General features: G+C 42.3%; 1 pseudogene; it reads right to left on the bottom strand.

The window, feature by feature from the left end:
• Positions 1-2,638: 2,638 nt before the first annotated feature.
• The window catches only part of LOC116331080, an 18,856-nt pseudogene continuing 11,553 nt past the window's right edge, over positions 2,639-9,941 (bottom strand).

Below are 9,941 nucleotides of genomic sequence, written 5' to 3'. Positions count from 1 at the left end.
TAGTCTTTTGCATCCTCCAGCTGTATGGAAACACTCAAATGGGAATGCTTGAGTTGCTAATACTGCACAAGTTTTCCTTAATATTGCTGCTATTTGTTTTCTAGGTTGTACTTTGATGAGCTGGAGGTTTTTGTGAAGCTTTTATTTTGGTACTTTTACTGAGTAAATTTGCATGTTAGCTAAATATTTAGTTTCACATGACATTTAGATTTAACTATTAATATTTAGAACAGGCATAAGAAGACCATAGATGGCACCTTTGTGGGGGAGGAGGGGGAGTGGGGTGGGGGTAAGGGGTGGAGGGGTGGGGGGTATGTCCCCCACACCCCCATCGCCGACCTCAAAAACTGGCACCTATCGCACGTACTTGGACGCGCACATGCACACTCATGAATGCGCGTTCACTCATCCGAAAAAGTGGCACCTGCAGACATCAGCCCCCACTGCGTCTTCTCCTACGGGGGGCGCGTTTTAATTAGGTTAATCATCCGCTGTGTGCATTTTGTTTTTTTCAGGGTAAATGTATACAAATTGCGTGTGTATTTGTTTTACAAGCAGATTTTCTACGGTTAGTTAAGCGCCTGACAAAACCGTGTTGCATTGTCACATTGTTTCTAACAACTGCGCATTGTTAACTGTTTCAGACTTTAAGACGCCGTGTATGTCAAGAAATGGTGAATAGGGAGATGGAGTGCTTAGAGATCAAACTTTATGATATCCCATTCATCAAATATTTGCATCCCCAAAAAAGCCTTTCACCTAACAACAGTGCCGTTAGTTCGCGTAAATTTCCAGTTAAATTTAAAATTATCAAAACAAAATACGCATTGACTTCCCATGCCTTCTTTAAAACACAGATGTGCAACGCATTATTTAATTTTGTTTATCAACCGCTGTGTGCGTTTTGGTTTTCAGTGTGAATTTATACAAACAGGAATTACTTTGTCTTTTTATCTTAACACTATAGAAAGACTTTGTTCTTAGACACTGATCTGAAAGATAAATGTTTGTGTTAGAAGATTTGTTTTAACTTGGTGAAACATAGTGTGAAACGTTTTTTTTTTCTTAATTCAGCATTTTTACAGGTTTTAACTGTGTGGTCTTTCTGTCTTTTTGGAAAACGTAGGCCAACTTGTGAAATGAGAGCGTGCACCGCTCTTCAGAACTGCCAGCTTTGCTCGTTTCACGGGTCCTCTATTGGTAAAACTGATTTTTTTTTTTTTTTTTTATGGATCTTAATGTTTAGAGACAATAGCGAAGGTACTGACCTGTGTGTCTCTTTAAAATATAAATGTTAAATTCTAAAGGCTACATATTATTTATCTCGCACTGAGTCTGCTTGGCATATGCTGTGTATAAAGGCTCTGGACCTTTTCCAAAATGACGTAGAGGCGGCTTTAGCGTGATTAATTTATTACAATTTCAGTTTCTGGGAAGCTTTCAGTTTTCACTCCTGTTTGACATCCTAGCTGGATGTTAAACATATGATAGACTCTTGAGCATATTTATATAGCAAAATTCACAGTGGTATAACCATGCTAAATAAAAAATGTCCAAGTGTGCACCAATGCACTCTAAAGGAAATGTATGTTGATAAGTACATGAAGCGTACCTCTACCTCTATAGCTGAAAAGAGTCTGTATCCATACTTTGCGGATCTGCTGATTTGTTTTTAATGGGGCACTTTTTTTCACGAACTGCAGATGATGAAATCCTCTTCATTTGAGAAAGTGTCCCTAAGCTATTGCTGCTCATACTTACTGAGTTCCCTAGCTACTTCTTTACTATGTCAGTAAACTTTTTGAAAAAGAAAGGTATGGTAGATTTAAAGACACATCTTAATTGAAGCAAAGGCAAAAAATTGGAATGAATTTTATGTGGCTGTTCATATTAAATCCAACAAAGAATAAAAATCCAAACGCTGCTGCAATCCTGTGTATTAATTATCTCTCTCTCTCTCTCTCTCTCTGTGTGCTACTATATGAGTGTGTGTGTGAGTGTGTGAGTGTGCGTGCTCACAGAAGGAAGGTCATGGCAGGAGCTTTTTTTGAATGCATTTCCAATCAGCTTTTTTTTGTTTTTTTACAAGAAGTGTAGCTCATACATTGGAATAAATGTATTCTTTTTAATACTTTATAAGTATAAAACTAAAGTTTTGAGTTCATGCACATTGTGAAACAAGAATCTAAATATTTGTGTCACAATGATTTCTATAAAAACATGTTGTTTATGGGGATAATGTGACAAATCTTTTGTGGGCCCTAATAATGATCAATGGTGATTGAAGAGGAAGCTTGAACCCTGGCTCAGGAGATTTTCATGACAAGTGACAGCGCAGACATCTGCTAAAGAGAAAACATGTTTTTTCATCATAAAGACTGTGATATGAAGCATCGTTAAAGTGTCACTTCAGTAATGCTGATGGGAGAAAGAAGTGTTGACTCATGTTTTTTAATAGATGACTTAAAACACTAAACTCTAATTTCAGGGTATTATTTTAAGTTTACAGAATATAACATCTGGTAAGACGATGAGTTTTACTTCTCACTGTCCGTGTTATGTGTATCCATTTATCATGTATGCTACTTTGCTCTGTGGACTGTAAAATGTTTCATTGTATTCATGAAATAAACCAGAATTTCAATGTTAGAATCTTTTACTGTTTTTCTGCTTTTGTTCGCTCCAAGTTTGACAAAACCCACAGGTCACTAACAATGTGGAGCAATCTCAGTGTATTTAGCTGCTTTTTCCCTAAACACAATCAGTTGACTGAGAGAAATGCCTGTAGTCATCCACTTTGGTCATTGTGAATGTTGAAGGAGATTTGTTCCATAGACACCTTATACTAGTGTTTTCTACACTTAATCCAACACTACTATGTTCTATTTTAATCCAGATTCCTTTTATAGTTTGCAGTGAAAAAAACTAAACTGCATTAGATGATAAATGTAATAAAGGAGTGATGTATCAAGCTGAGAATCAGACATTTTCAGTTTGTGATAATTCATGGTTTAACGTGGTACAGCACAGAGGCGGTAAGGTTTGGGACAGCGTGTGCCTCCCAGCTGGAACTCCAGACTGGGCTGCTCTCCAGCAGGTGCAGAGAATGAAAACCTCTGAAGGAGGGAGGTAAAGAACAGGAATAACTCCATCCTGGCCAGCTGTTCTCCGAGACACACACGCTTACCTGAGAATACACAAGACACAGTTTTATTCTGATAATTAAAATAGTCTCTTTTATCACAGATTAATATTGCACAAACAAAGACATTGTGGTGGCAAGATGATATCAAGGAAAGACATAGTATGGGTTTTTCATTTAGCTCTTTTTAGAATAGAAAAGGTTTTGACTTCCAACTAACCTGCAGAAAATGGAAGGAAGGCATCTCTCTTGCAAAATTTACCATCCTGGTCCAGAAAGTGTTCAGGGTTGAAAGAGTGTGGAGTTTCCCACATTGACTCATCATGTAGGACCGAGTCAAGTGAAGCCAGGATTATGGTGCCCTGAAGAAGTATGACACAAAAAAATGAGATGCTAAAATTGTAAAATAATCAAAAGTGTAATAAATAAAAAAATAATAAAATCAAAAGAAAGAAAAAATATCAGATATCCCATTTCCATATATTTTAGCCAATAACTACAGTTAATAATAAATGCATCTGATTTATCAGGAATTTAGATCATTTTCTGAACAATATTCGAAAGACTCACTCACCTACAGGTTCAAGCTCACACAGGTTCAACACATGATTTCTGTTTTCCCATACAATACTTGAATCACTAGTGTGAACTAGAGTGAACAGCTACTTAATTAAAGTTATAAGTTTGTGTAACTTTAAAAAAAAAAAATCTACAATGTTTGCATCATCAAGTATCAACAATAGTCCAAAATGGACAAATAAAATAAAGCTGAGGTGTAGGTTCTCCAGAATACTTAGAAAGGACGTGATAATCAATTTGTTTCAACAGTTTGTCTGTTCGTTTGTTTGTTTGTTTGTTTTTGGTTTTATTTGTGTATTGTGTATTTATTTGCTTTTTATGTTTGGGGGAGTGGGGGGGTTCCTGGAGGTTTAAAATGTTAGGCCAGAAAGTCTGACTAGGAAAAAAAAAAAAGGCACCAAAGTTGTTAGTGGATTGTGTACCTTTGGGATTGTGTACTTATCAATTGTGGTGTCCTTGCTTGCACTGCGGGCCACATTGAAGGGGATAATGTTGCCCATTCTCTGGATCTCATGGATGACCGCATCAGTATAGGGCATGTTTTCTCTGTCAGTCATAGACGGCTGTCTGGATGAACCAATCACAGCATCGATCTCAGCCTGGACTTTTTCTGCGCAGTGAAAACAGGAAACAAGTTTAAAAATAAAGCTTAAGATGAAAATAAACTAAAAAACTAAAACTAAACTGAAAAAAGCCATAATAACTGAGTTCTGTCTGCTGCACAGATAACTGGGGAGAAAATTCTCATTCCAACGAGAATCAGTATGTGATGGCAAGATGATTACACAGTATGCAGGCATGGTGGATATTATGCACACCTTGTATGTCAGGGTAGCAGATCATGTAAAGTAGTCCCCAGTTCAAAGTAGTGGTTGTAGTTTCGCTTCCAGCAAAAAACAGGTCCATAGTGCATGCACTTAAACTGCTGTGATCAAAAACTGAATCACTGCCCTCCTTCTACCAGAGACAGGAATAAATGACTGTTGGCAAATTTCATTTGAAATGCAAAACGAAAACACAGCACAACTAGAGATGGCACGATACCACTTTTTGATGTCCGATACCGATACCGATATCATAAATTTGGATATCTGCCGATACCGATATGAATCCGATACAGTGTGTTTTTTAATCAATAAAACTGTTTTTTTTTTATATCTTGCTGCATTTTGTATAAGTTCATACTCAAGTTTAAATAAACAACAACACTAAAGCTATTCTGTTATACCTGTATGTAAAAAATACACTGCGCCCAAAATATTTCATAGTTCAGTAACACTGACCAATCTCATAAACTTAAACCTGCTCCATCCTTCCTATTCTGGTATTTTAAAGAGTACTTAGCAGAAATATTAAGCAACCTAACTAATAGGGTTGCAAACTCCCAGCAAAAGAAAATAGGGAACCACCCCCCATCCTCCACCTCATGATGCTTAATCGACGTAATCAACTTTAATTTGATGCAGTGTGAAAAAAAAATGCACAGAAATAAATTATTTTTCAAGAATAATTAAATAGATACAATTTCTTTCTTCAACAGAATTGCAGACTGCACAGATGGTACCTTCCCAAAGGAAAAAGTAGTATAGCTTACAAGGGTATATTAGACTTAACAGTTACTATATACAGTAATGGACTTCTATACATTTTACATCAGATTAAAACTTTGGGTGTAAGATTCGGATAATTATTTATTAAAAGCTAGACATTTTAAATGAGAATAAGAAAGAAAAGTATGTCTTTGTGCCCCCTTTTCCCTGTTCATGCCCTATCGGCCCCCCTGGCTAAACTTTGCTAGATCCGCCCCTGCACAGTTACCAGCCGTCAGCTACGTAGAAAAGGATCCTGGTCTAGAAAGTAATATTAAATAAATTCTAACAACAGCTTATCAAGGTTAAACGTGCTGCTGTTGTTCAGCCGCTGGTTTCCTCTTTCTGGTGCAAAGTGAGCCAAAAACAAAGAAGAGAGACGGACTCGCGACAGAAAAGCCGATCAGCTGATCATTAATAAGTTTCACGATTGAAATAGCAGCAGGAAGGGGAGGGAGAGAGAGAGAAGAGGCACTCACTCCATATAGCGGTTGTTAAGCTTAACGCGGGAATGCTTTACAAACATTCAGAGATGAACTTACACACTTGCTTTACTTCTTGCTTTACTTCTCTCTGGGATAACTTCGTCGGAGATGAAATGCCGGATTGCTAGCGAGGCTACAAATACACACAGCTGCTCTATCACGTGAGCGCACTGCTCCAACGTGCTACGGTTATGAGCCGAGTTACGCCTTGTCGCAAGTTTTGTGAGGTGCTTTTTTGATATTTAATGGATCGGATTACATTTGTTATTTCTCTCCGATATCCGATCCAGTAATTTACGTCAGTATCGGACCGATACCGATACGTAATATCAGATCGGTCCATCTCTAAGCACAACACTCACCTCTTCCATTTCTATGAGAAAGGCATCGATGTAATCTCTCGGCGATGCTGGGTTAAAATTTTCTATGTGTTCTCTGATTTTCGTTTTTATGAAATCGGTTATGTGTCGTTTTAAAGTTAATATCTTCTGATGAGGTCCAGGCAGCCACTTCACCAGCCAGGGCATTGTGTTGTACATCTACAGAACAGGAAAACAGTTACCAAATTATATCATGGTCTCATTGGTGTAATTTTGTGCTGAACATTTCAATACCTGAAATTTATGAAAGATAATTCATAATTTTATTGGGGGCGGTTATATTGGTTGGGTCTGATTATGGGGGATTTACGCCCCTGGATGGTCTGGTAACAATTCTGACATTTCTACCTGTGTATTTCTATACAGCACTCAAAGGATCCTGAATTAACATGTCTTGGGGAATTTCACAGGTCCAAAGATGGTGAAGGAAGTCTAACATCCAGGGAAAAATAAAATCTTTTACACTTCATTTTAGACCAAAGCCAACAAACCCTTTCAGTTTGGTGATTCTACACTCATTTTATGTTTCAGTGACCACTGAAATTAAAGGTTAATTTAGATAACGATTAATACAGTTTCCAATTATGGATGTTCAGTAACAAAATTATTTCTAGATCAATACATTTGAATTTAATAATGAGATGTTTGTTATTTAACTATATATGACATATGTATCAGGACATGTTGTGAGGTAATAAGATTAATAAATGCTGTTGCCTTTTTAAAGGAGGTTACCTGTGCCACTGTGGTTCCCTGTAAGCGTACTATCTCGGTAAAGTTATTAAGAATAGACTGATACTGCTCATCAGTGTATTCAAATCGATCCCCAAATACCAAACAGCAGATGATGTTTGACACGGCGTTGTTTAACAGTGGCTGGGCATTAACAGGCTTTCCTGTAGAATAAAGAGACAATGAGAATACAAGGCAGTAAAAGGCTGGTTTCAGCTCTGCAAGAGTAAAGATGGTTCTGCAATTTCTAATAATTACACCAATGCTTTACTGTAATAATCTCTGTTGGAAAGTTAGAAGAAATACAAAATGACACACATGTATCAAATAGAAAAATATGTGAAAAGTGTGATTGTCACGGTCCTGGGTCGGTTCGACCCAGCATTTTGAGTTCCTTAGGTTTTGGTTTATTTCTGCATTATGGATTAGTTCTTATTCTCGGGTGATGCTGTTTTGATTGTGATTGTATTGTTTCTTTAAGCTATCCGATGATGATGATGATGATGATGATGATGATGATGATTATTATTATTTCTGGTTTGGGTTTCGTTATCTTGCCCTCATGTTTAGTTTAGGTTGCCTGTGCTTAGTCTTCTCTGTCTGTCCATGATGTCTTTATGCCTACTTATGAGTCTGTGTCTCTGTCTGTCATGTGCTTCCTGTTTTATTTTGTAGGTCTGTGTCCTATGTCAGTGTGTTCAGCTTTGTGCTCCCTGTCTCGTCAGTGTAATCAGCGTCAGCCGTGTCTCCCAGCTGTTTCCTCTTCGCTCCGTTCGCCTCTTGTATTTAGTGTCTGTGTCTTCCCCTACTCGGTGTCGCGTCGTTAACGTCTGTTCACCCTCAGACTATGCCTGTGTGTTTCTGTGTCAGTGTTTCAGTATTTCAGTATTCAGTATTTCAGTACCATTGCTCTGTTTATGTTTTGTTTTCGTGCCAGCAATAAAGCTGAGGTTTTAAGTTACCATTCAGTGTCTGAGTCCTGCGATTGGATCCACCTCTCCATCCACCTGCACACAGAGCCCTGACAGAACGACGCGACCACAAGATGGACCCAGCGGACTCAGGTTTTGCCACGAAGGAGGAAATGCTCAAGCAGTTGAAGGATTTCTGCCGAAGCGTAATCCACGCTGCAGACAATCCCAAGAGACTTATTCAGGTAGTGTTTTTTGATCACTTATTGTCATCCACAACTTTGACCGTCAGTTTTATGGACATAAAAAGGTTAAAACAAATAATCACAGGTCTGAGAGCGAGACTCTGCTTCGAACTATTTAATATGGGCAGTCCAGGGAAAGAAGATTCAGCTGCCCTCCTGGAGGCCCTCGCCTCTTGGTATTCGCGGCACCAGCGACCTTTTCCATCATTATTTGTTGCCAAATCACTCGATCCGCCTTTAAGGATGAAACTGCACCTCACCATCCTCAACCCTCACACCTCCACCCTCGCCTGTAGTAGCTCACTTAGCTGCCCAGCCTCCAGTAGCTCACTTAGCTGCCCAGCCTCCAGTAGCTCACTTAGCTGCCCAGCCTCCAGTAGCTCACTTAGCTGCCCAGCTCCCAGTAGCTCACTTAGCTGCCCAGCTCCCAGTAGCTCACTTAGCTGCCCAGCTCCCAGTAGCTCACTTAGCTGCCCAGCTCCCAGTAGCTCACTTAGCTGCCCAGCTCCCAGTAGCTCACTTAGCTGCCCAGCTCCCAGTAGCTCACTTAGCTGCCCAGCTCCCAGTAGCTCACTTAGCTGCCCAGCTCCCAGTAGCTCACTTAGCTGCCCAGCTCCCAGTAGCTCACTTAGCTGCCCAGCTCCCAGTAGCTCACTTAGCTGCCCAGCTCCCAGTAGCTCACTTAGCTGCCCAGCTCCCAGTAGCTCACTTAGCTGCCCAGCTCCCAGTAGCTCACTTAGCTGCCCAGCTCCCAGTAGCTCACTTAGCTGCCCAGCTCCCAGTAGCTCACTTAGCTGCCCAGCTCCCAGTAGCTCACTTAGCTGCCCAGCTCCCAGTAGCTCACTTAGCTGCCCAGCTCCCAGTAGCTCACTTAGCTGCCCAGCTCCCAGTAGCTCACTTAGCTGCCCAGCTCCCAGTAGCTCACTTAGCTGCCCAGCTCCCAGTAGCTCACTTAGCTGCCCAGCTCCCAGTAGCTCACTTAGCTGCCCAGCTCCCAGTAGCTCACTTAGCTGCCCAGCTCCCAGTAGCTCACTTAGCTGCCCAGCTCCCAGTGTCACCTGTGTCCCCAGTAGTCCAGGCCCCAGTGCAGTCACCTGCAGTTCAGCCTTCCCCAGTGCAGTCACCTGCTTCACCACCGTTAGCAGCCAAGCTCCCACCTGAACCATTAGCCCAGGTCCCGGTAGCCGCTCAGTCCCCTAGTCAGCGACACATTAGCTCACCTGGTCCTCTACACATTCAGCCAGGGGTCCCTATACCCTCTGGCTCTACAGCAACACTTGCTGGAAGCTCAGATGAGTTCGTCCCGCACTCCGCGGCTTCCACGCCGCCACCTGCCTTCTCCGCTGGAGGGTCCGAGGGCCCGCTCAGCAACCCGTCTCCCCTGGAGGTCCGAGGGACGCGCCCGCCTTCGCCTCATGTCTCCGCTGGAGGGTCCGGGGCCCGTTCAGCAACCCGTCTCCGCTGGAGGGTCCGAGGGACCGCCCGACGCTCGTCTCATGTCTCCGCTGGAGGGTCCGGGGCCTGTTCAGCAACCCGTCTCCGCTGGAGGGTCCGAGGGACCGCTCCGGCCCGCCTCATGTCTCCGCTGAGGGTCCGAGGGGCCCGTTCAGCAACCCGTCTCCGCTGGAGGGTCCGAGGGACCGCCCGCCGCGCGTCTCATGTCTCCGCTGGAGGGTCCGAGGGGCCTGTTCAGCAACCCGTCTCCGCTGGAGGGTCCGAGGGACCGCTCCCGCCTCGTCTCATGTCTCCGCTGGAGGTCCGAGGGGCCTGTTCAGCAACCCGTCTCCGCTGGAGGGTCCGAGGGACCGCTCCGCCCCGTCTCATGTCTCCGCTGGAGGGTCCGAGGCCCGCTCAGCAACCCGTCTCCGCTGGAGGGTC

The sequence above is a fragment of the Oreochromis aureus genome, linkage group 23 (genome assembly GCF_013358895.1).
Source record: "Oreochromis aureus strain Israel breed Guangdong linkage group 23, ZZ_aureus, whole genome shotgun sequence".
NCBI classification, from domain to species: Eukaryota; Metazoa; Chordata; class Actinopteri; order Cichliformes; family Cichlidae; genus Oreochromis; species Oreochromis aureus.
This window is presented reverse-complemented; position numbering and strand designations above follow the sequence as displayed.